Source organism: Dromaius novaehollandiae, chromosome 1 (assembly GCF_036370855.1).
Source record: "Dromaius novaehollandiae isolate bDroNov1 chromosome 1, bDroNov1.hap1, whole genome shotgun sequence".
Lineage (NCBI taxonomy): Eukaryota > Metazoa > Chordata > Aves > Casuariiformes > Dromaiidae > Dromaius > Dromaius novaehollandiae.
The window spans coordinates 213200723-213228378 of NC_088098.1; the positions used below are offsets into that span (position 1 = coordinate 213200723).

Below are 27656 nucleotides of genomic sequence, written 5' to 3' on the forward strand. Positions count from 1 at the left end.
CAATTAGTTCTTTCAGCGACTTCAGAAAGTATCACCTATTGGACCTACACACTGGCCAAATTGCTTTCATTTGAATACAATTTGGAATTGGCTCAACTAATCACTGCTTGTTAATTGCATTTTGGAGGAAGAAAGGGAACCCGAATGAAGTGACTGCTTCTCATTAAAGCCGCACAAACAGCAGAATACATAATGTCTGCTATGGTACCTGATAACTGTAGCAACAAGTGGCGTTTATTTTTGCAAGTAGCAGTAATTAAATCTGCTGCCTTATTTAAGAATAATGCACTGGTATTTTATTGCATCCAGGTGATAGTATATTGTAATCAGGACTGTAAACAAGCATCATCCCTGGTCCCTGTTCTCTTGCACCCAAGCACACAGTGTTATAGGGCAAAACACCCCCACGGGCTATTCCTATAGCCAAAATTCTGGCAGGATGGTGTAAAGAAAAGTGATCAACAAGCAGCACAATAAAATTTTTCTGATGTCACATGCTATTGATACTGCCCAAAGAGAAGGGGTGGGAGAAGAGCAAGCTCAGCATCTTGCCTGGAGAGAAGAACGACCAATCTGTTGTAATCTCAGCAGTCAAAACTACCCATCAGGGCAGTGAGTGACAAGGATGAAAGGAAGTGGGCAGAAATGTTCTGCCAGAATGTTTTCCATTGGAAAAATGCCGATTTGTCAGAGTGAAATGTTCCTTGGGAGCGTGTCGATTCCAAGAGGAACTGGGCTGACACAACACCTGCCTGGCTCCTTGCCAGCTCACCCTCGTGTCCGCCTTCCAAGCAATTTCTTATCTTCGTCAAAATGCCTCTACGTACACACACTAGACACACACCAGTGTGTCTCCTGAAGACCAGCGAGCAGATTGCAGGTGAGCTGGAGGCCAGAGCCTCCAGGAACCCAGACTTTAAACACGCTTACCTGGGCAGGGCTGGCAGGAATATATTTTGGGATACAGAAAATTGTTCTTGGGAACATCAAGACATATTACTGAATTTCATTGCCACATACATTTTCCAAGTAGCTTAATTCTCATTTTTAAATTATTTTTGCCTCAACTATGACATTTTTCACAGAAGCGAAATTCTGCTTCTTGGATAGCTTGGCTGGAGGGGCTCCCATAAGAACTTCAGAACACATTCAACATGTATCTTTAAAAGTCTGGTAAAATTTCTCTTACTCCTCCCACCATGCAAAAACCACTAGCTCAGGCCATTGGAGATCTTTGTAGGATCACGAGATCAGAAACATAAGGACAGTGCTATGGTTAATCATGGGCTTGGAGCTCAGGAGTCCTGAGTTCAACACAGAGCTGTGGAGCAGGTGTTTTGCACAGCCATGCACAAGCCACCTAATATATTTGTGGCTTATTTTTTTGCTCATGAAGCAAAGCAAGCTAAAGAACAATGTCTTTAAAAGACATTTGAGATAAGGTTCATTTATTGTGCATATGCTGTATGGCTATTATCACAAATGACAGCTAGGACCAAGCATATTGCTAATAATACACAAACACGGGAACCCTCAATGTGATGTGCACACTTCAAGCGCTTGAGCTGGTGAAACAAAATCTAGCCCTGGCTCTTTCTTCCTGAACAAGTATTACCAATTCAGGTTGTCACTTCATAGTTTTCGTAGCCTGGGAACAGCACGATAATTTTCTTTGCAAGTGACTTTTTACCCTCACTTTTCTTCAGGAAGAATAAATCCTCCCTTTTTGTTGCTGCTGGTTTCAGCTGGTTTTCATTCTGATGCAAATTGGTTCAGCCAGAGTATAGCTCTCGATATCCAGTACAGCGCTGCTGATTAGTTTTCTGAAGGAGGCCAGAGTGAAGAAGAATGGCAGGTTATATTGATTTACTTCTAATGATCTGTCTCTGAACCAGAGCTGGGCAGAGTGTTCTCCTGAAGGCACATAAAGCTGTGTTCATGGCTCGTCTCTACGTTGCTATCAGGATTAAAAGCCAGTAATGGATTCTGTCGTGGTACAGTAGTTTTCTGCATTTTTTTTTTTTTCAAGCTGCAGGTGGGTTAGCTGCTGAGGACATACATGACTTTTCCTTGCCATCTGTTGAACAGTCTGGTCAGAGTAGCCTGGAGAAGGACACCAGTGCTACGTTATAAAAGAGGCATGTCAAAATGGCACTGCACAACTGCGGGATGTTCAAAGGGAAATTGCTAGCATGCGATGCATGCCTGTATTTTGCCAATAAGTGAAGGTATGTCTCCATCACCCTAGGCTAGACTGGGATCTCTGAAGCTGTGAATATATACGCAGGACCAGGATATTCAATACACAGCACAGTGTCTGGCAGCACTTTCACTGGGACGCAGCATGTCTCTGATGGGCTGGGAAGTTTTTCCTGAAATAACATGCTGCAATAGGGGTGTGACATGCTATACAGTTGATAAATAATGCTTTAGAAGGTGTGTGTAGGACCAAAACAATTGATTCTCATGCACTGACTTATTTCTTCTTTCTAGATTTACTTTCAACATACTGTTTGCTTCAATTCTGGCCCTCATGTTAGCTCTGTAGTTTGGCATGTAGATTGGACATTCGAAACAAGATAAAAATATCTCATATATAGAGAATCAAAGTCTAAAAAGGTTGAAAGCCATTGACTACAGCAGAAATTCACTGGTGCCTAATTATTAGATTTTGGGTTTGTTTTTGTATTTCTTGTGATTGAAAATTGGTACAGACCTCAGGTACTGTGGAAGAATCCCAAAGCTGACCTGGGTTTGAACTGGGAATGAAACCAGGTGACCTCCAGAGGTCCCATCCGTATAAGTTATCTTATAATTCTCTAAATTTAAATATAAATCTTAAATGTTATTCTATCCTTGTAAGAAGAGTAGGTAAGATAGAAATGCTTCCAGGTTTTAACAAGCAGCCACTGGCTCAGCACACCAAGGATGCAGATTCCTGGAAGTATGTTCCTCAGAACATATGATCCACTAACTTTAGCCATCTCTTCCTCTTCCCTAAATCTCCACTACTGATCACAGAGACCAAGGGCGGGTTTGAACCTGAAGTCTGACCCATACAGCTCTTCTTATATGCCATATACTGTCACAACAATCTGTTTTTTGTTGTTGTTGTTCTTGCTGTTGTTGTTTCCTTATTTTCTGCTCTTTAATCACTTTAGAGAATCAAAATAACATGATCTGTGGGTACTTGAGGAACATAAGGAAATAAGCTAAAACAGTAGCAATTAAGAAAGCTTGATGCTTATTTCAGTACAACCAACATTTTCCAAAGCAACTAGTCATCTAGACACATGAAGATATTTTTAGAAGCCTCTTTTCTGGGAGGAGGAGTAGAAGGAGGGTGAAACATGTAGCTGAGTTTGAAAACCCAAACAATTCTCCAGCTATGCCTAGCTCATCACTCAGAGGCAGCAAGGAGCTGGCTTTGACCACCCTTCAGAAAAGCTGATATTAGCCAGCTCTCAGCTTAAAGATGATGGCCATGGATAGGGTGTCACGGAGCTCGGAGTAAAAAGCCATGGTTATACAGTTCCTGTGTCAGAGCAGGCATGTGGTCAACCAAACATGGGTGTCACCCTTCCCAAAGCTGTCTCGAGTCTTTCAGTCAAGACCTCTAACTACTTTTAACTTTTTTGCAGCATGTTAAGAAAGATGGTGTTTCTGTGGCTGACTTAACCCTGCAATTAATAAAACTCCTTGCCTTCAAACACTGTGGGCAAGTAGGTTTTAAGTTTTTCTCCAAAATGAAGTGGTTGGGGGAAAAAATGTATATTCCGTAACTTTTGGCAGTTGTCACAGCAATGCTAACTAGGTTTTGTTTGCATTATTTTTCATATGATGCATGAAGAAAACATTCTGTGGCGGTGTATAAAAGAAGAATACTTTCTATCAATCAAAGAAGTAGTTGTCCCCACAGGAACATTTATACACCTTTGTATTTTCATTAGGGTTTATTGATGGGTTGTTGGTGCCGCTGTATAGAAAATGCTGAGAGCTCTGCTAGGAATAAGTAACAGCAGTGTGCACACGCACGCATACTATTCCTTTAGTCTCTCACCAAGGAAGTAGTATTTAAAATGTGCAAAATAAGGCATCATCTTCTTTTGGGATAGCAACTTGGCTTTTCCAGCAGTGTTGAGCATAATTTCTTCCTTCCCCATTCCCCTTCCCACTCCCCTGCCAAAAAGCTTGCAAGAAGGGTCCCAAGAAAACCAAGAAAATCTCTTTTTGCAAACTCTCCCTCAGCCCCTCAGGTTCAGGCACAGTCCTCATTATGCTTCAGAGAGTTTTTCTCATCATCTCAACTTCAAAACATGCATTTACAATAGAAGGCATTGCAGAAATAAAACAAAACAAAACATTAGGTTATGTTAGAATTAAGGATTTTTTTTATTTTTAGGATATAAAGATACAGGATATAAGGATATTTATTATTATTAAGGCTATATTTGATTAGTTATATTTTAATAATTGTTTAAATACTGTGATTATATCTAGTAATAAAGATACTTTTTGTCTGCTTCAGCTCTTTACCTGTTTTTCCCTTATAATAAACTGAACTCTCCTGCTGTTCTCTTATAAAATAGTTTCTTTGTCTAAGATGACTGCTGCTGCCTTCCCCAACCTTCATCACGATTCTCTTTTCCTGAACTTCCAAGGAGTGTGGAGGGATGCTGAGCAGGGGCTCTTCTCCGATGCTGCCCCCTTAGTCGTATTTACTTTCCTCCTTGTTCCTGTGACTGGGTTTTCTGGTATGGTGCTGGAGGGCGGAGAGTTTCACCTTCCCTCCTCGTCCCCCAGGTCTTTTCATCGGCCTATGTCCAGACAATTTTAATTACATTTTCCTTCTTCAGTCTTCTTGTTGCTGTTACAGCTTTAAGGAGACAAACTGTAAAGCTTTATACATTGTTTTATGGGAAATTTCAGACCCACAATATTACATTTATAACCAATAATATTCTGTTAGCAGTGTAAGAAGGCCAAGTGTGGTGCCACAGATGTTGAAAAGAGGAAAGGCAATCCTTAACTGACCAACACATCCACTTCTGTCTGCAGACTCTTGGTGTCGATAACAGATAGTCAAAATTATCTATGAGGAAGACCCTACAAGGGATCCTTTGGCTGAAAGCAAAATTGCAGGAGCAATTCTGCAAACTTATCTGAAGCAGCATTTTTAGAAGAATGGTCTGTGGATAAGTCACAAATGGAAAGACACAATTAGCAATGGCAAGTCGCAGAGGGTTGCAATTCTGAAAATAGTGCTTGTCCGTACCATGGAGGGGTTCCAACAATTTTTTGCCAATATTTATGCAGCAGGATGTACTTCTGGAAAGCTATTTGTTGCATTTTTTAAGCAATTGTAAGAGTAATGAAAGCATCCACTAAGTTATGAAGTTGAAGTTTTTCTTCTGCTCAATTTTTTTTTTTGGCACTGCACCAATTCTTGTCACCTTATTCCTGGAGCAACAGTATATTAAGTGATGTGACAGATGTTAGTCACGTGTGGTCTCCTTCTTTTTAGTTGCTCACTTTATGTCACTTTTAATCCTCAGGTGGTGTAAATTAGAACAGCGCCATAGATTGATGATGGCTTATGCCAGGGGAAAAATCTTCCTCTTAAACCTTAGCAATAAAGTCTTTTCTGACACAAATTGGAAAAATCTCCTCTTGGCTTTTTATTTTATTTTAGAACAAAAGCCTTGAAATAACTGTTTGCAGCACTCCTTCAAATGCTAAGTAGCTCTTTTACATTTCTTCCTAAGCATGTACGCACACACAAATTTTAGAACTAAAATAAAAAGATGAAAAAGAAAGGGTGAGTAGTCTTGAATGATTCAATAAACTGTGAAAAGCTATGAATTATGGAAAAGCCAAATGAAATGATTAGAGACCTAAAAGCCAGGAAGATGACACCCACCTTTTAATGTCAAAACTAAATGGACCCATTTATAACCTGAGATTACCTTTGATTTTTCTGATGCTTGGTATTTTCGTGAATCGGGAGTTCAGAAGTATGCACAGATATGTTGAGCCGTTACCTCTTCCCCACTGATTTTCACACCCATTTAATGTGGGTCCCCCCCATCGCTTTTGATATGTTATTAACTTCATTGGCTTCCTGCTGATTTGAGCTGGTGCTGGTGAGACCGGGATCCGGTCCTGTTGCACCACGAGGTCTCTCTTGATGAGATTTCCAGTGCAAACCTCTTCCCATAGCAGCAGTGCTGTTCAGTCATCTCGGGTGGCTTTTCCTGACCAGTTTTCGCTCCTTCAGGGAGCCGAGTGCTCTGTGAAATCAGGGCATATGAAATTGGGAATGGGGACAATCTAATTTTCTTTCCTCAAAGCACTGTTTGCTGCCAGCAGAAAAGTCCTCTGGTGACCACCCTCCTAATCAATAAGCCTGGCACAATTATCCCAGCACCGAACTTATGATGACCATTTGGGGTCACTTTGGTACCTTCTATGTTTCTATTCATTTGTATGTAGGGCTGCTGAAGTGTATATATATATTCACTGAGGGAAGCCAGGGCATCATCAATGGTCGTTTTATATTGCAGCTGGTGCCCCAGGGTCAAGTTGTTAATGATTACAGGGCACTGAAGAGGTAGGTCTTGCTCCCGAATATTTACGAACTGTTTCCCTGACTTTCACGGCGTCCATCAAAGCGACTTTGGCAATTCTTCTGTGGCACTAAACCTTGCATGTCCCAGCTGCGTGGGTTGCCATGGTCTGTGCCATCTGCTTCCCCCTGCTCATGCAATGATTCTGGGGTGGCATGGGGCGGTCTGGTGCACTTCGGGGCATAAAGAGTGGTTTGATGTACTCTAGGGAATGGACAGAGAGAAGTCCTGGTGTGAACAGACTTTAAAGACTGCAGCTGGTCAGAGCATGGAGGACGTAAACCAGAGATCCCCCATGGCCAATGGGGATTTATTGGGCTGCAGCACGAGAATGGAAGTCTGCCTAAAAAATGCATAAACTCCAGGGTCTTGTGCTAGTTCTGATAAATAATTTCTTTGCAGCTCGTAGCTCTATTAACATAATTTAAACTGTTTTCTTTTTTTTAAGCAGTAACTCTGCTCAGTCTGTCTCAGAGGGGCTGCTAATGTGTTCTTCCCCCTTCCAAAGTTATTTAGTCTGGAAGTGCCCAGAGGGCTGTAAGGAGACTTGAATTGGGGCCTGGCAGTAAGCAGTGTTGCTTGCCAATGGCTCCAATTTCGGGAGCACATCAATGCAGTGTTATTGCTTTGTTGTGGCTTAGGCTTTGTATTCAACCGTTGTAGCACAGAAAAACAACAATAAAAGATTTCGCCATGGGAGGTGAAAATGAATTCCGGTCTAGTTTGTCTCTCCCAGCCTAGTTTCTCTCTTCCCTGTAGCAAGACAACCACTCATTTAAATGACTAAAAAGGACAATTATACCCTTTTCTAATCCATATAGTTTATGTTGTTTGTTTATTAATTTAATTGGCAGCAAACGTTAGGAACTTATATATACCCTGGGCGGAGGGAGGGAAAATCCCTTTCAACAAAGTTTTCACTGTAGCTCTATCTCTACAAATGCCAACTCAACATGTGGGAAAGTACAACTAAATCCGGATGGATTAAAAAAAGGTGTTGGTTTGATGGTTCCAGGGAGATCCTGGAGCACGGTCTTCAAAATAGGATTTCATTATTCACCGAACTTTGCGGAATTTAGTGAGTAAGACTCAAATAATACATGCTTCGGAAAGACCAACCAGTTCTGGACAAGTGAAATGTCTGTTTCTGTGATAAATGGCAATTCAGTGAAAAGATGAAACTTGCACATTGTTTTTCTTTCATAGAAAGTCTTACATTTTCCATGGAGTAGAACGAGAAGGAATAGAAGTGAGAGCATAAAAGCTCATCTTCTGACCAGTTCTACTAGCCATTGTGGTAAACAGCTCAAATGGAAAAGTTAATTAAAGATCTAGAAGCTTTGACATTTGCAAAATAAATGCAAAAAAAGGATGGCCTAAGTAGGGATGTAGTGATTTTTGGTAATCTTCTGCAGGTGTTTGTGGGAGGTAAGTTTAAATCAAGATTAGGAGAATTTGGCTGTCTTAATTTTCTAGAAGCTGGCCCACCTGAAAGAAAAGCCAATTTACTACAAAATAATAAAAATACCATGTTGGTCCTCTTCAGCTCTTTCTCCTCTTCAGCAGCTCTTCTGATTTTTGGAACATCTTTGGAAATTAGTTGTTATCTAAGTGTTATAGGATTATACTTGCGATTGTGAAGATCTTTAATTATACACCTGGGTCAATATTACAAAAGAACAGTGTTTCAGCATAAATGATTTTAGGCTTAAACAACAGCAAAGCAGTGAAACTGCTGAGACCCTGGGTAGCTTACAACAGTTTGAACCTGGATCTGTTAATGAAAATATTATAACTTTACACTGTATCAATAATACAAGACAATTAGCTTGCACTATTGCTTAGACACTCAAGAGGGAAATTGTTTGAGACAGTCCCAGGGAGTAGAGACAATTAACCTGGCAAATAAAATGTTCTTAACTGTGAAGTCCTGGGATCCAGCTTCATAAAAGCAGCAATGAAAACTAGTTTGATTAATTCGTAACAAACAAGAGGAAAGAAACCAATGGTAACATTTTGCTTGTAGAAACTTGGATGTCTATAAATATATATGCAAACCATTAATGAGGGAGATATTTTCCTCTGGTGCTAATGGTTTTATTTAGTTGAGTATTTCAGTCTTTGGTAGGAAAAAAATAAACATTTTACAGAACTAGATTGATGAACTCACAAGAAAGCATGGAAACTTCAGTTTTTGCAAATGGCAGTCCCCCCTAAGGAAGAAGACCTGTAGATCTTCATTGATGATATTTAATTTTTTATAATGTTTTATTACTTTATTGATATCTCTATCGGAGATGTCATTCACATTTTATGTTACATTGGACAGACTTGTATATATTTTAATTCATACTGAATAATAAATTGCTAAATTCTATAGAGTTTTGTTCATAAATGATTTCTATTTTCCTTCTTTCCTGCACACAAGTTTAATTAACACCGATTAGAGAAAAATGCCTGTTAAGAAGAGCTGAAGACCTGACTTGATGTAAAAGATGAATTTAAACCGTAGCAACAGCTTATGAAGCTTTATTAGGTTAGTTTTTCCAGCTAATAAAGCATCTACAACAACTATGAAGAGGCTGGATTTATTTTTAATTTCAAGAAAATGTCAAAGAGCAACCACTGTGCCCAGACTTTCACTAGTGTGTGAACTCAACTAAATACTGAATTCTTGAATTATGAAATTACACTTACCTTGACAGACTGCAACATATTAGAAAAATCCAGGCCAAACATAATAAAATTTCACTCTTTTTATTTTTTTTTGGATGAAACCTCATATTTTGAAGTCATCCTGTAAGTAGAAGAGTCAGGGTCATAACCACGCGCATGTGCTTTAATATAGCTCCACGTAGGGCAATATTAATGTTATGCAATTCTTGTTGCAAGCATCCAATGTCATTATGGCTGAGCTAGCTTAGATGCCTCTAAAAACATTGCCCCTTGACTAAATTATGTGATACAATCACTTAGTGAGCTTGTATGTGTGTGGCTAAGGTGGAAACTTTCGAGATTGTGAAATTTCATTGAAAAACAAGATTTTTGTTGATTTATAAACTATTTAGAGTTTTGTTTACATTTTATTACAATTTTACTTATATTGCTGTAGGTAGAAGGGTAATAAAGAAAAATCACATATCTATAGTGCTACTTGAAAAGTTTATTTTGTTCTAGGATGTCTGTTTTTCAGAGAGTTTTGTTTTTCAGTTTTCTTCTTTCTGAGTTGAGGATTGCTTAGAATCAAAATGTCTCAGGTCAAACAAACATTGTGTTTATTCCAAAATGTATCTGGACTGGTGAGATATTTTATTTTTAAACTTGGAGTTCGGTAAAACACGTACATCCATTGACCGTATGTTTATGCCAACCCAAATCATTTTATTCTCACTTGCTCTAAGTTGTCAGCAGGCTGAAAAATCATGTAGTCGCAGAGCAATCTTTATAACAGCAGCTTGACTATTTGTCTTGAGCTACCAACTGGAAAAGAAAAACTAATAGCCTCTATATAGCAGTTAATGTGCACTTGTGTTTAATTGGTATCAACACACTGTTAAAAATAAAATTAAGCAAGTAGCCATTTAAGTAAGCAGAAATCTTCATTGTTGTTAGGAAGAGAGTTTTGTTGTTATGCAGGATTCATAAGCTCGGAATAACTCTAGTACTGCAACACCACATAAATCAGCTCTTGAAAGCAATATTGTTCAACACCATCTTGCTTTTTGGCATTCATTTTAGATCTACTGGAGCTTGGATACAAATAGATCATTTATATTCACACATTTATTTTTAAATAGTTTCATAATGAAAACTCTGTTCCCTTCCATTGGTGTGTGCACGCTTAGCTCTTATAAACTAGAATGTGTGGAAGATTAGTTGCTCCTACTTGTAATTTAAATTGCATAGTGTACCAAAAGCATTGCTTCTGTGTAAATATTTTATTTGAATTTAATATACTTGCAAGACTATATTAACAGCCTTCCACTGATTATTATTGTTTGTTTTCTTTTTCTCTTCTCGACTCACTCTTTTTAAGTCTGGGGGCAAAACATGCTAATTCACATTGGAATTTATATAAATATTTAAAATGGTGACATTTGACAATGGTGAAACTGTTGTATCAAAAAGCTACAGATTAAGACGCACTAATTACCTATTAGTAGATCACTGCAAGCTTAGGCATGTAAAATCAATGTAGATCAGAGATACCAAATAACAACATTTTATTTTTATCAATGCAATCAAAAGAGATTATTAAATTATTTTAATCCATTGCATTCTGATTAAAAAAAAAAATCAGACTAGTTTCAGAGGCACAAAATGAAGTCGAAATTTGTCAAGACTCAAGGCTTGCTCAAGCTGTTATCAGTTTTCAAAAAGGATATTTTTAAACAGACAAAGAATTCTTTTGTCACCCATTCTGATCCAGTATTCCCACTGTAAGACCTAGGTAAGAACAGCCAGACAACTCTTGAACCATTGCATTATGACTGAACTGGAATAAATAGTCTTATTTACTGTTTTTACTGTCCATAGCCTTCCTTAAGGGGGGGGGGGGGGGAATGAGAAAGATTTTAACACTTATTTGACATTATTTGACATTTGAGTTATGACACAGGACTCATATCAAATCAGAGTTAAAATTAGAATGCTATTTTTGCTCACTTGAGCAAATTGAATAAATAAAAAGTCACAGCTGAGAACCAGGAGAACTTTCAGAAAAAAATGTTATTTAAAAGGAAAATTAAAAAAATGAAGTTAAAGAAAAAAATCAGATATGATTTTTTCTCTCTCTCTCTCAAATGTTCAAAGTTTTGAATTCCACATGATGGAATTTTGTTGCTAAATAGGAAGAATGGAATCATTTTGCACTCCTCATATCCAACAACAATTCAGATGTGAATAAACTAGAGACATTAAATATACCAAGAACATAGGTTACTGGTGTTTCCTTACTGAGCACATACAGAATATTTTTCAGCTGCAAATGGTATCCTCATCTCTGTCAATTAAAATATAATATTTCTGGTTTGAACAGCAGTCAAAACTAAAAAAGTGAGTGTTGGATCGGAATGTGGATGCTGGAAGTGGGAAAAGGACTTGAGTGGGATTGCTCTAATGGTGGCACTGAATAGTACTCAGAAGTGATTTTCTTGTGGAAGACCAACTACTCAGCACTTTTAAGGAAGTGAGGTCTTGATATAAAAAAGGAGAACCATCAATATTTATATATATGTATATATATATATATGCTAACCTTTTACAGCTATTTTCTCCTTCCAGTTCAAAAGATTAGGCACTGAAAATGGTTTTACTAAGAAAGTGCCTATTGCTTCACTAAATATCTAACTTTATCATTCTGAGCATGATGTTTCTCTCTTCCCTCCTCTACCTTTAAAACCAAGCTCTGCAAATTTATTGTGGTCCATAAGGGTGAAAAGGGGATGCTTTTTTCAGAATCAGGTGTTGCTAGCAAAAAAGCTTCCTGCAGTAGCATTGCCTTTGCCTGATGCTCTCAGTGATCCTTCCTCAATCTGTTGAGATTTCTGATGGGATTTCACTGTTCTTGCTGGTGGCATGACCGGTGTTGAACAGATGTACCTGGAGATATAAACCTCCCTGCACAGCCTTATTGCTAAGTACTGAGAGAAGGCAGATCTGACGTCAAAGTCCATAGCAAGTTTTCAGGACAGGTAGGATACAAACCTGTTCAAGCTTATACTGTAAATCATTGCAATGCAGTGAACCCCTCTATGTTAGAGATAAGCACTATTTTCAGAATTGTAACCCTCTGAGATCTGCCATTGCCAAATATCAACCGTGCCAAGGAAAACGTGGCCTCAATCGTTCTGTTCATCAACTGTTTTATTAGTTGCTATTCTGCCTTCAGACTTTTCGTGGGATGAACACTTGCTTTTCTGAGGTGTACCAAATAAGATAATTTCAACCAAGAAAGAGAGAACTTCATAATTGATGAGGAATTTGGGCCCTCGGTACAGACTATACCTTGGCAAATTATTAATGTACAGTAATGTTTGTAGGTTAATTAGTTAGGGATCACTGGTGTCTCAGAGGCTTAAATTCGGCTCTGAATTGCTCATCAGGCAGTCCAATTGATTTCAGCGGAATTACAGAAGGTCTGAGAGTCAAATTTGCCCTAAGAACAGATCAAAATTGCAGGAGAGATTCAGTGCAATGCAGACCATAACCCACTGACTTGTTATGGAAATCTCGCTCAGGTTTAATGCCCTCAGGGGTCTACAGGGACGGTCCTATCAGGAAAAGTCCCTGCACCAACGCAGTATGACAGGGTCAGCACACTCCAAATTATGCAATAGCATAGCTTGTTGCCAATGTTACAAAGTTTCACTTGCATTGTGCTGAGATCTGCTTCTTTGGGGGAAAGAAAGAATGTATTTTGGAAAACCATTATGGTCTAACTTCTGTTCATATTTTCAGGGCAAGAGGAAAAGGATTTTGTGGGGAAAGGGTAAGAAATAAGGCCCTCTGTCTTTAATCCAGCCTTACAAAGAAGTTATGGTTGGCTGAAGTCAGGAGAAGTTGCCTTTGCACCAAATATCACTGAACGCTTTGCCAGTAGGAGTATGTTCACATGGTGAAATAGTTTCCCAAGGGATGAAGGATGGATAATGGAAGCCAAATATACTTTACAAAAGTTCTCAATTGTCAGGATTTGTGCAGGCAATCAAGTCATTCTGCAAAGAATGCAGAATGAAAAATAGAGTATCAGAATACTTTTTGGCCAAATTTCCTGTAAAGGTATGAGAAATGTAAATATTTTGAAGGGAAAGCAGTTGCTTTTCCACATCTATCCCTCTGCTTCTGGTCCGTTTTCGCTGGAAAACATGGCAGCTGTTCAGACTGGGGTCACAAGGGCTGATCTTAGTGATCTGGTGGCCACTCTATCTCTCAGTTCATAGAAAGCTTGAATTTTAGTTTTGTTCATAAACAGAGTCAGCTTGAATACTGCAGACTTCTTGTCTCCAGGAGTCAGTGTCTGGGATACTGATAAGCTATTTGAAAGAACAGAGGTGATATTCTAAGTGCATTTGACACACAAGAGTAAATTGAGTCTTTAAAGTCAAGATAAGGCCTTTTATTTTAAGGGGAGCAAGTGATTTATCAAATCATGCTGAAGGCTAAGGCATTCTGCCAAAAATAACATTAACTCTTTTCTAATTCGCGCCTGGCATGTTAAAGGGTAGCTCCCACATCTCCACAACAGACAACTCACTTCTTGAAATTATGTTTGCTTTGTGGGTACTTCTGACTGTTTCTGTGGTGTCCACACTTTTTGGACCTTTAACTACTGTGATTTTTAGGCATGGAGGTCACTATTTGCTTCTTTCTGTGTGAGTGGAAGAAAGGAGGGCTCTTCCCTTCCAGAAAATGTAGTCTGTGCCTGTTGCCTGGAAAAAAGAGCTGTCAATTTACCAGTAGAAAGATCTTTTATGGATCTTTAGTGAAACGAAGCAAAACCTTTATTTCCTTTTGAGATCTCTAAAATTGGCTGATTTTTTTTTTTTTTTTTTTTTTTTTTTTTTTTTTTTTACAGTTTTGATATCCCTCCCAGCCCTGGCAGCTATTTTGACATTTTGGGTAGTTTTCTCTCCTAGATTTCCAGTCTGAGGAAGTACAGTGACTGCTGTGCAGCTCCAGCCTTGTGTTTTGTGCTTTCAAAGGCAACATACAGGAGGTGGGAGGATAGCACAGGACAGACCTGTGAAGATGGAGCACCTGTGCTGCACCTTGCTGCAGAGCATTACCTGAATATTTTAACTTGCCTCCCAGCATAGCTGTATGAGGACTTTAACCTTCACCATTGCTGATGGTCAGGCCAGGTCTTGACAGAGGTCTTCCTCACTCTTCTCAGCTTCAGCATTGCCCACTATGGAAGAAATGAGATACTGTTGGCATTTGCTTTTTTCTCAACTGGCCACAGGTGTAACAAGCTGCCTCCTGAATAGTCCTTGAGTCTAAATCCCTAAGGAACCTAGGGAACAGTCCTTGAGTCTAGATCCCTAAGGGAGCTCCTTTGGGGATAAGTCAACTTATCCCCAAGACAGGGAACTCCCTCTTTGTGCATTGCCTTCTACAGAGTATTTGCTTGATGGTACATTCATACCACAAAGAATTAATGCTGAAAGCATCTTCATGCTGATGCATGCGGCAATTTTTAAAAGGAAAAGGAGTGATGTTGCCTTGCTGGCATGTCACCTGCAGCAGCTGCTCTGAGGTTGCTCTGCCTCTGCTGGCCTGCCCTGGCCTGCTCTGCCCTCTTGTACACGTGGCATAAAACATGCACTTTAACAGGAGAGCATTTGCTGCTACTCATTTAAGAATATAAAGATCATACTGGCTGCCTTTCTCTAATTTCAGTCGCCCTCCTCATCGCCAGCAAACAGGTTTCGTTTCCCCTAAGTGCTTTACAGCATGTGGCCTTTGTGTACAAATAACACACAGGAGTGCCTGAGTTTGCTCGCTGACACTGTTGCAGATTTTCTGCATGCACCTGATGCCAATGTCACAGCTATTTTGGACCTGAATTATCTACGCTGCCCCCCATTATTGCAGCCAGTACCATCAGTACGATGTACTGCCAAATAGGCCCAGTAGTGTTTTCCACCCACTTTGCACAATTCCAAGTAGTGAGATCATTTGCCAGACAGCAGCAAACAAATGCTTTCCAGCCCCCCACCATTTTTACCATTACCATTTTTACCATAAAAGAAACAACACCCACAAGCCGAATGTTTTCTCACATTGTGCATTGAACTTTTCTTTAAGACAAAGGAATCTGCATCCACCTTTTAAATAAGGGACGTCATTATGTGAAAATAAATCATGGAAGAACTGATTAGGATAAATTCTGTCCAGTCTGACAGTTCAATTAATTCATGTAATCAAAAAATTAAAAAAAAAAATCTCATAGTCAGTACAATATTTCACGTCGTGGTAGGAAGGGAAAAGAGGGAGGGGAGACTTCTCAAGACTCCTCGGCTAAATTTGCCTAATCCTTTGGTTTATCAAATGAATGGAACAGCCTGGTGCATGACAGCGAACAATTCATTTCCACTCCAATGAATGCAGCAAGATAAAGTGCCCTTTTTAATCAGGCAGATTAAATAGGAGCTGTTTCATGCCAAATCAGTGACTTCAGCAATTATAAAAGAAGCTGGACATGGACATGGAAGCTGTTCCAATTAGTTCTCATTACTGAGTTCTTTGGAGTAATTTGTGATAGCAGTAAACAAATGAAACTAGGAACATTCGCGATATGCTTTTCCTTATTTTAAACACTCTCTTAAAGAAACTTAGGGGTAGCTCTTGGAGCCTGAAATGAATTCAGATGATCAGCCCTTCCCACATTCTCCTGTTATCTGTTTTTTTCCCCAATTGATCGCTATAACTTGAAATTTGATTCTGATTTTTGATATATATGTAAGATATAACTTCTTTCTTTCACATTTGCCTAACAAATTGTACTGCATTAGACTGTAGCCTAGTATAAAGGGTCTGGACCTCTTTGCTTAGCACTTGTTCACTGTGAATATGTTGGCAAATAGTTTTAGCATCAGTTAAACCTTGGATGCATCAGAAAAAGAAGGATGAGGGCTCTGGAGGTTATTGTTGTGCTGGAAGAAGTTATATTATGCTCCAAAATGGTCCTTCAGGGCTTTGCAGCTTTTCACCGTTGGCTTCTTTTCTTAACTGATTCACACCAAGTGCTCATGGTACCTTGTGACCAATTGAGCCATTTCTCTGGTTAAAAAGTTTTGGATTTTAGCAACCTTGCAGTTTTGAAGCCAATATAACATAATAGGCATCTCTAGAAAAAAAATACACACACACACACACACACACACACACACACACGTGTATGTACATACAAAATGTGTGTGTGTGTATAAAAATACATATATACATATATATAAAAAAGCTACCTTTCTGATATTCCTGGCAACTGTGTTGCCAGCTAGATTTTCTAAGTTGTTGCAGCTCAGCTCATGCATGGTAGAGGTTAATGTGCAGGGAGAATTCACATCCAAGAAATAACAATAGTCTTTTTTGAGGGTATCATCAATTTTATGTTTGGCATGGCCGCATAGTGGTCGATGATCTGGATTTGGCCTAGAAGAGGATTAAGGACAACTAAATTCCTACTGGGGCTACAGCTACCTGCCTGTAGCTTGAAGAGTTGGTTGAGATTTTGGCACTCTAGACCTGTAATTTGTTATGAACACTGTTGACGTGCAAAGCAAAAAAGGACTGAAAGCTCCTTTCAAAGCAATATATTTTGCAGTCCTGAAGTGTTTACTTTGCCTAAGTATGCTTATACAGGTAAACTAAACGTATCAAGGACTACCCCCAAGCCCTGAAGCCAGCTGGCAAGGTACAGCCCTTGTACATATTGCAAAACCTTTTTTCTTTTTTTCCTTCAGACTGCCTAATGGCAATGGTCTGGCCTCTGCAAACCTTAGATCATTCCCAGACATTGTTTGGAAGACTATTTTTTGGCCTGGGCTAAAAATGCTGCAGAAACTATGCTAGCAATGTGATGGTATGGATGATTTTGGGCCAATGCAGAGCCCTTAGCTTGTTTGGTTTAGGAGTGTAGATTTATCCCCCAAGGAGACAAGCAGGGTCATCTGGGTACCATGTCCATAATGATCTCAGCACTCAGCTTTTTCCTAATAACTTTCAGCGGTCAGTCTCACCGTATAGAAACAAATGCCGATGGCTTTTTCATAAGCAATTTGGATCGGTTGTTATTCTTGGTGTTGAACTCTCCTGCCTTTAGGCACATGGTCTGATCAGATTTTGCATCCTTTCCTTCCAAGTCACGATGCCTCTCTTCATGTTTACTATGGCAATAACAGCAGTGTCTGCTTTAAAACATCCAGTGTGAAAGTTGCAGCCACTCTTGCGTTTATCTTCCCATTCCCCCAATTTAATTTAAACTTCTGCTCCAAACATGGGCTTCAGGTTGCTACCTTATTGTCATCAGCTTATTATTCAGATGGTCCTCGTGTACCCATACACCGTCCCTTCTGCTGAATTTCCTACTGGCTCCAAAGTCCGAGCAGTGGCTGACTGTTCAAAGCGCCCACTCTCATTTTCCCTTGTCCTTCCTTCTTTGCCATTGATGTTCCTGGTATGCCAGACTGAAAAGAGAATACCTCTCTGCAGAAACACATTTACTGAGAACTAAATAGTTGTGTGTCCTACTGTATTTTGCCAGCAATGTCATTTCAAAAACAACAGCAACAAAACCACACTGCGAGTCTCAGAAATCTCACTGAAGCATCTCTCCTTCATTCATCATAGACATTAGCAAGGGGTTCTCTTACACATATAACACTAAATATTTTTTCTTATCTAGAGGTGCAACATCACTTTAGCAAACTAGTATTATTGCAATTGCATTTCAGACTGACCTGGCTAGAATTTGGTAGGCAGCAGATCAATATTAGATAATCGTCTTCTTATTTGGAAGAGTCTGTTATGACAAGGTAATGCTAACAAATACGGAAAGTGCTAGTAACCAAAGACCTCTCCAGTGGAGCTGCAACACTGACTGGTAAATACAATTGTGTTTAAGCCCTGTTTGTTGCGGTTGGATCCACATACCATAAAATGTACCAAGCTGAGCATCTGCTACAGGAGCATGCAGACTGAAAATGCTGCGAGCCTCCCCTCTGACTGGGGAATTCTTGCAGCTACATAATCCCACTCTCGCATTTTGGCAGGAAGAGCTCAAAACTCGTAGGAAAAGATATAGAGCGGCTGTATCTTTTCTGTGAAGCACAGCCCTCAATACTGCAATAAGCCTGGCAATGCAATCAAGCCTTTCCCCCTGTACCACTGAATTCAGAGTGTGGAGGAAAATCATCCGCATAGTTGTAAAACATAGTAACAACCTGACTGGGGACTTTGAGTCTAGTAATGAATAATATATAATAGGGTTTAGGAAAGTAACCATTGGCAGAGCTGAGCTGAGCTTCTCAGCAAAGCAGAGAAGGTTTAGCAAGAGTGGGCAGAGCTTATAATAAGAAGGAGGCTTTTGCATACCTGGACATAATGTTTACTTTTTGCTGGCTCCTCAAGATCCCCTCCAAATGTGGTGCAGGTGTCTTCCTTCATTAGTAGAACCGTTTGCATTCTTGACACAGGGCATCTGTATCAGACAAAGGATATGGGAATGCAGAGCTAAATAAACCTATGCACATTGTGTTTGATTTGATGTTACTGGAGAAACCCTAACATCTGTCCTGCAGAATGCTTTGGAAGAAACCAGCTTCTAGCAATACATGTGTCTTGGAGATTTTTCTTCCTGCATCCTTAAGTCTTTATTAATTCTAAGGGAAAAGTGGAGGAAGATGGGCAGTGTTTGCTTTAACTTCAGTTTAATCTGAAAAGAAATGAGAAGAAGTGTCTCATGTTTGTTAGTGACAGTGCAAGGAGCACTGAGTATCAAAAATGCCTATAAAAAGGAATATTTAAATTCCACGTATTGCAGCATAAGGGATGTCAGAACATGCTACAGGAGCATGGAACAAAACATCTCAAGAGGGACATTGAAACTAGCTAGGATCTTAGAAGAAATCAGTGCTTTCCTTTACTCAGGGTAATATACCTTACTCACCCTTGTAAAGGAAGATGTTAATTCAGCTGTACACTGCCTACTCCCTAAACTACCTTCATTACACCTCACTTAGGTATCACATTACACCTAGTATCCAGCAATATCCCTGGTGATGCTGAAAGGTCAAGGAAAAAATGACTGAAGATAAAGATGCCTCTGCTTCTGTGAATGCACACATCACATTTTATTTATACAAATGGAAATGATTTATATGTTTAAGGTTGCAAAATAAATTCAAACAGACCATAGAGAGAATTTGCTGCTTCTCTGCAAAACAGGAACTGAGAGGGTCTGTAAAGCTCTGTAGAGTCACCTAATCTGTAATAGAACAAGGAGCTATTACCTGATGTCACAAGTCCATTTACGATTTGAGTCAATTTTTCTAGTGAGATATCATTACTGCCCTAGACGCATGTATTACTAAATGATGTTTACTTCTGTTGCATGCTGCAAAGATTTTATTTTCACGTTTGTTTCTGAACGTTGATGGCTCTGGGGTTAACTGGATGAAGGATAAGCAATAGAACTGCTGCAGAATGAATTGCTGACAACCAGCTATATAGCTAGTTCCGAAAATGTATGCATGTACTTCTGCCTTAGCACAGTAACAAAGAAAGTGCATAGACGCTACAGCGTTATAGCCTTTTCTACATCTTGTCAGCAAATTTTGTAATATAGTAGTGGTGTGTGTGTGTTTCTGAATTGTGCAGATAATGCATGCCATGAATAAATAGTCTGGAAGCATAAAATCATTTTCTTCTGAGTCTTAATTTTCACTTTTTATCTGCAAAAGTCATCAGTGTGCATACCTTGTATACAACTTTTTTTTTTCCCGGTAAGATTATTGTTGTTATTACTGAGTGCTTAGAAAAGCTTAGCCAGTCATATCACTCAAACAACTGGCAGGTGGCTTGTTCTACAGATGGATAAACAGTAGCACATGTTAGACTGCAAATAGCTAGAAGATGTGTTTCGTCGCATATTTGTTGACCATCCAGCCATCTGTCTGGTTTTCTTTAAAGTATGGCCCGTGATGGTTTGACAGTGAGTTAAAGTGGTGTAGTATTGATAATAAGGTTCTTAATTGTCCTCGCAGCATCCCAGTGAAACCGTACTCACCGAGATTTTAAATTAGATGGGCAGATGTATAGACTGGGAAGTACTCCAGGTGCTCTTTAAATATCAAAAGGTTCAACACCAGCTACACTAAAAAGTGCAATCCTTGGCTGTATTGTTATATCAAGCAGTAGCAAAGAATTGCTTTGCCGGACACAGCTGCCTAACAACTCAGACACTTCAGGAGAAGAAAAATCATCAGTTGTCAGCAGGCAGAGTCCTGTTTCTCAGTTTGATATCAGAGGTGACCATGAAAACTCACCTGGAGATGTTTATGCTTTAAAACAGCTAATCAGCTCTCCATTTGATATCTCCTTTTTATCACTGTGTGCAAGGTAGTGGGAACTTTTAGATTATGCAAAGACTTGGTCAGTAAGAATCTAAGTTGTAAGGAAAATATGTGCATTTAATAATTAATGAGGTAAAAAGAAGCTTCAATTAAATTACTAAGAAACATCACAGGGCAGACTAAAGTTTAAAGCTGTTATTTAAATTGCTGTCTTAGGTCATTAAGTATATTTTTCTTTGTTCAGAAACTCAGAAGCTATTAAATATGTTTGTGGAAGCAGGAAACTGGGCCATTAAATTCTTTTCTTTCCCATTACAAAAAAAAAAAAAAAAAGATTTCAAGGCTTGGAGAGTTTTTGATAAGTCATCTGGGCAGCTTAGAGTTCAAGCAAATGTGGGGTATCTGACACCACTTTAATATGTGGATAACTTTCTGCAGTGGGTTTTTCCTTTTGAACTCAAGACCTCTACTAACTAGGCGTGGGAATAATTTGCAGACTCACGGGTTTACTGAATGGAGGCTTTATTACATCTTCCATGCTTCTTTGCACACAAGGTCTGGGTTGCTCCTGGATTTCCTCCTCTTCCTCCTTCCTTGTCCCATCTCCAACCCAAAGAGCACTGATCCCACACTGTGGCTATGAGAACTGAAGGTGTCTGATGTAGAGGGCTGAGAATTTTCTTATTTATGTCCAGTTCCACTGTCTTTTCCTTGATTTTCCTAAGGTAGGGGGGGCTGTGCAAAGCAAGGTTTCAAAGAAACTGAAATTACAGTCCCACTGAAGTCATTGAGAGTGAGCAAGAGAACCAACATGAGATTCAGCCCTAATCTTGATGTAGAAGTGTACCATTGCTTCCAAAGTGTATCATTGCTTCCCAAAATTATGAAATTAATCTCAATATTTGTACGTGTAAGAAGCATAGACTTCTTCACGTAACTGAGAATTACTCTAGTAGTTGGAACAGACAGTAAATTGTACTTTCTTGACCTGCTCCAAAAGCTAAGAAAAGGCAGTGGTAATTACCTTATCTTTTTCACTTTTTGCTTTATTATCTCTATTAGAGCTGGGGAAACTGGCACCTGAGAACATATGTTTCTGATCTTGTTCATATTCAGCTTTTTGAAAGCAGAAGAGAAATTTAAAAAGAAATCCGTTCCACAAGGCTGGCAAGGCTGAAGGATGGTGCTCAAAGGAGGCCTTTGTGAAAAGATAGATCCTGTCTCAGATGACTGGATAGGTGCTAAAATGCTGCAGTTATCAGCAGGATCAGTTACAAAAGTTAACTTTGCATGAAATTTTAGGGTACTGAGAAAGTCTGATTCTACCATCTTGGTGACTAATTAAAAAGTAGTAATATTACTTTGCTACTTTACACTGTTCTTGAATGTCTGAATAGATGCTTTTGTTGGTTCACTGGCTCCATGCTTAAACTATAGTTTTAAGAGTTATATAAATGCACAGAGGGACATAAAAACTCAAATATCCTCTGTATATTGTCATGAGGGAAGCTGATTATCTTAAGATTTAGTCTTTTAAGTACTGGGACACTGAGAAATGACACAACATTGAGAAGACTATCCACTTTCTAAGCATGTCCAGAACATCCTCCCAGGATATTTTGTTGTATCATGAATGTTGGAGCTTTGGTAAAAACTTCAAACTTTATAAACTTGGTTTGATTTCAGAAGGAAGACATTAGGCTCAATTGAAAAATTATAATCTGACAAAATTTACATGTATCATTGTGATTATTTCTTTATCTTATACTAAAATGCAAAGTTTTAAAGAACTTGAAAAGCAGAATCCTTTTTTTCAAATGTGTTTTTTAAAATATTTTTCTTGCTGTTTTCTTCTAAGTTCACTTTTGCCTTCTAGCAGAAGTATAGCTTTTGGTGGAAATATTTAGGGCTTTTGGAGATTTTTATATAAACAAACTCCACTTCTAGATTAATTATCTCCATGATCATTTCTTTATCTCCTCTTTTGTCTTTTTGTCTTCATTTGTACATGCAAGTTGTAGCATTTTAACTGTACCTTTACAGACAAAGCAGTATAGTCTTCTATTAGTGTTTTTAGCATGGGCACAGTTCATTCCTACGTATGGAAGTGCACAGTGCTACACACAATCACAGTCCTTCAGTTGTGTCTACACAGTTTCTTTCCTTTTCATTCTCTTCCCTGAAAGAGCTCTTTGAAAACAAAAACTCCCTACATGCCAGGCATAAGTAACACAGGTGGCGTTTCCCACGTCACCCTTCAGCCATTGAAAGTTAGCTGTCTTAGCTAGTCTTATCTTTTCGTTTCCCTCTGCCGTAGATTGTATAATAAGTTGTATAAGTCAATAAAAAAATCATCAGCATGAATGGTCCTCTGGAGGTACCTCTCTTTCCCTGTTAAGAAACTTAGTCCAGATGCTTGTATTTGCAGTCAGAATATTTCCTTTGTGAAACATCACATTTTGGTCTCTTTAATCACTGCTGTCAAATTCCACGAGTACCTGCTGTTGCACTTCTCAGGGAAGGCTCTGTGAAATCAATGGCGAGCGCCCTGCCGATGGCAGCGGCCTTTGCAACACGCTTTGTTGCAGCTTTCCTTTGTAAGAGGATCGTCATCGTCATTTATGGCATTTGTATTTTGTCTTGGTCAATAAGGAAAAAGAATCCATTTTCATTTGTTTTCAGTCAGTTTCACTACATGAGTCCTTTGTGTTAACTGGTTCAAGAAAAAATGTATTCAGTTATTTTGTTTAAATGGTTGTGTAAAACAAGGACAATGTGGTTTAAAAAAAATGTTTATGTGCACTACATTGACTTCCCTACCCATCAATCAGCCAGACTGTGACCACTTGTAGAGCAAATTCTTCTATTTTCGCTGATAGTACGATAGAATTCTCTCCTATAAATATCTATATTATTCGTTGTAGGTAAACTAATAAAAATGTCCTCTGACCATTTTCTGTACAACATTTATGAACCTATGACTTAAATATTTAATTCTTCCAAGCATGCAGTATAATACGCAAGGACTTGACTAAGACTATGTCTAATCACTTTAATGGGTTCAAATCCCAGATGACCAAGGTTGGTAAGGTTGCATTTATAGAAGAGAGATGTGCCAAGACGTGTTCCTGCGCCCAGGTTAGCCGGCTGCATGCACTGACAAGATTAATTACAGACCTCTGAACCTGATATGTTTTCTTAATATCCAGCCTCAGCTTCATTTTCCTCATTCAGGCTGAAATATGAGGGTTGCTCTTGCATAATTCAGCAACTTTCTTCTCTGTGGGTGGCACTGTTTTTAGTAGTTGTAAATGCCTGTAAATTACTAAAGTGAGTGATATGAATCACAGCAGTTTGTTTGGAGTTATTTCAACGATTGTGGAATGAAAGAAAATAAGATTCTTTCCAAAACGTCAGAATATTGAAGAGGAAATACCAGTCATGTAATTTCCCGCAGAGTAGAAGTCAGTTTTTCTAGTTTTTATTTTTCGCATGTTCTCTGTATTCAGTGGATAATAATGCAACACGTAGATTCCATTTAGGGGCTGTCCAAATTCACTTTTCATCTTGCTAGTCAAAGTATGCCAATGTTTCCTCTGGAAGTTGACACTTCACATTTTTCTCAAAATTTAAGTTAAATAGAATGCTCACTCTATCTCTTCTTTTGTAAAAATACACATATTTAGTAGCTGGACATTATATAACATATAAAAATGCATTGCAAAAGTTAACATGTGCAACTGGGAGTATCCTAAAACTGTGGAATGGCGACAAAAAAAAGAAAGAAAATTAGCTAAATGTGCCCACCTTTATTGTCCTCTGAAATAGGACAGAATTCAAATGTTTGTGAAGGCATAAGGTCTAGATTTATCCTCTGTAATTAAAGGTGTCTATGGGAGGTGCCAAAGATAAATAGGAGTATAGCTGCCCTAGGACCTCTATATAGTCAAAACCAAGAGGCCGGTATCGCCAGGAAGCCGGCCAGCCAACCCATGATCTAAATCACTTTCTGGGGGGAAAAAAAAAGGAGAAAAAAAAAGGAGAAAAAAAAGAAAAGGAAAAAAGATACCAAGATAATTGTGATCCAACTCTTAGAGGCTAAAAGTATTCTCTGCCTGTGTTTCCAATGCTCTGTTCTGTGCTTTAGCACTCAGCCTCATTTTCCTCTCCTTGCTGTAATGTGGCATAGCTCACTGTCTTGAAGAATAGGATGTACATGCTGTTGGATACTTTGGACAATAATTTGTTTTGCCTGCACAGCACAAAACAAATGGGCAGCTCATGAAAATTGTAGAGAAATGTACATGCCTACCCATCGTTCAACAAAATATGAGAGGGAAGGGGGCTGTCTCCCCAGGATTGTTCTGAAGATCCAAAAAGGAGAAATTTGCTTACTCTTGTCATGAATGTAGAGTTCTCATCACCTCTTAATTACAGCAGTATGAAGCGTAATTGTGGTTTGGGATCAGCAGAATGTTAAAGCTTCATTTTTAAAGCTTGTTGTAAATCTTCTGAGGAACTAATTTCCTGTTGAAGAAAATCCATTTCCGCTAAAACAAATTCCTCTATTGAAATGTGCTAATTCTAGCAAAACTTTTATTCTGAAAGGTTTCTCCTGTCCAGAACTGAATTTCCATATATATATGTGTAGAAGATAGACAGATGAACCGCTGAATTTCAGCCCAGAATAGTTAATCAGTTCACTGTTGGAGCACTTAACTTAAATATCAAAGACCAATGCTGAAGTCTCAGATGTGAATTAAAATTAACATTAAAATTAAAAGTAACAGAACTTGATTCTCCCTTAACAGTCTAAACATTGTAGAGATCTATTCCATTTTCTTTTCTCTCCTCAGGCAAATATTATTTTTTGTTTCTAAATTGGATTATTTTTTTAATCCACTCCTCTCCTATTTCTGTTTGACATCACTTGGTATCAGAAATAAGGAATTATCTTTATATTCTAGCCTGGCAAGAGAAGAATCATAACTTTATATCAAAATTACATTTGCGGATTAGTCAATAAGACTTCAAGATATTTGACCCCAAAATTATGATATGGCATGTAAAATATATTTTTAAGATAATTTGAGATATTAAAATGTGTTAATTGTATTATTCTTCCTTTAGCTCCTCTGAAAGTAGCTCCTCTAAAAGTAAATGAATGGTAATTAATGTAAAGGATAAACTTAAGCTTTGAATATTCTTCACCTATACTACATTCTAAATTCTAAATAAATTCTTTAAATTCTCTTTCTATTTCTTATGTGTACAGATAATGCCAAGATGCGAAGCTAATATATGTCTCATAGGTATCTGTGTAGAAATGGTAGATGAATGCAAAGTTCTGGATCCCAGTTTGGGCTGTTCTATGCTATTATTGTCTAAACATGACAGATTTCCTCTTCATATGATTTATAACTTGTCATTACAGGACACTGTAGTCCTCCAGACAACATTAATCTATCGATGGCTCTGAAGTGAAGACGTGATTGATGCAGTTACAGACATTGGTGACGTAGGTAGGCTCTTCTTTTCAAACCTTTCTGCTGAAATTCATAACTGTACTTACAGTGGGGCCACAAAACAGCTCTACATCTGAGGAAGGGGACAAAGTTCATCGACACACCTATTCATTTTAATGATTTTTTTTCCAAATAAATCTCCTTTTTTTTTTAGTTTCTTCTTGTACTTTTTAATTAAACAAAAGAAAAAAATCCAATTTGATAACTTCATCATACCATTTATAACAACCATTGGGTTTTTAGCTCTGATCCATCCGGGGTTGAGTTTTGTATTTATTACTGAAATGGATGTAAATCCTGCAGCATCACTGAAGGATTTTATACAGAATTCTCTTACATTGTACATGGAATTTTGAGAAAGGTATCAATGGAGCGATTATCTCCTCTTGTTCTAAAACTACCAGTGTGAATGACACTTACGGATTTAAAAACATGAATAAGAGTAAATTTTGAAATTTTAATGTATTATGTTTATACCTCCAAAATGCTGTTGGGGTCAGTAATAAACTTCTACACTATTCTGGACTATTCCTTCTATAAGAATTTCCCCCATATCTTCCACTTAAATATTAAAGTAATTAGGACATGCAGATAAGTACTTCTTAATTTAGTTTTCTGGGTGGGGGGGAGGGGAAATAAATAAATTTAAGACTGAAGGAATACAATTAGTTTACACTGTCATACTATCATATGGTTCTGAGTTTCAAGACTTCGCTGCAACTAAATCAATAGTGAGGAGGAACACTTCATAGCTACGAATTTGACTGCCGCAAGATTTTAATTTATTGGACAACACAATAGGAAAAATACACTTTTTGCTGTATCAAAACATGGCCTAATTCACCTACAGTATGGGCAGATACTTCTATAACCAGTACAGATGAAGTCATCTTTAAAATAATGGAAACAGCACAGAAAGAAAAGAAGACAGGGAAAGCTTCCTGAAATGTAAAGCTCCTGTCAGAAAGGTTGGGTTAGCACTGAAAGGAGATGAGCTGTAACTATTTGCAAATTAACCCCACTAAGGAAAACAGTGTGAAAGGAATCCCAAAAGCTAAAGTAAAACACTTGTAATTGCATAATGATCCTCTCCTTTACACTGCCTTGTCAGGATCCTGAATCTGTCATATCATTACATGGTTCCAGTTATGTTGTTATTACCTCTAAAAGAATATATTATTTCGTATTAAATGTACCTATGTCTTCAGTCTGTCTGGTGCATGCAGGAATGTTGTCAGCCTAAATGCTGTTGTATAGCAGTAGTTCTCAAAAGCTATTTGTTAAAAACAAAAAGCAAAAAAAGAAAAAAAAAAACCTCACCACATACAGTGGAAAGAGAAACCCTCTGAATGAGGAGACTTCTGGAAGTCAATGCACATTTGCAACAGACAGAGATGTAGTTTTGGACTGGATTTTGGATGACTCTTTCAGAG

General features: G+C 38.4%; 1 long non-coding RNA gene across 1 annotated transcript in view; it reads left to right on the forward strand.

The window, feature by feature from the left end:
- The window catches only part of LOC135330626 (uncharacterized), a 546609-nt gene that overhangs the window by 357688 nt on the left and 161265 nt on the right, over nt 1-27656 (forward strand). Inside the window, exon 3 of the long non-coding RNA XR_010392610.1 lies at nt 26133-26220. This is a non-coding gene — a long non-coding RNA (uncharacterized LOC135330626). The remainder of the gene's footprint in view (nt 1-26132; nt 26221-27656) is intronic.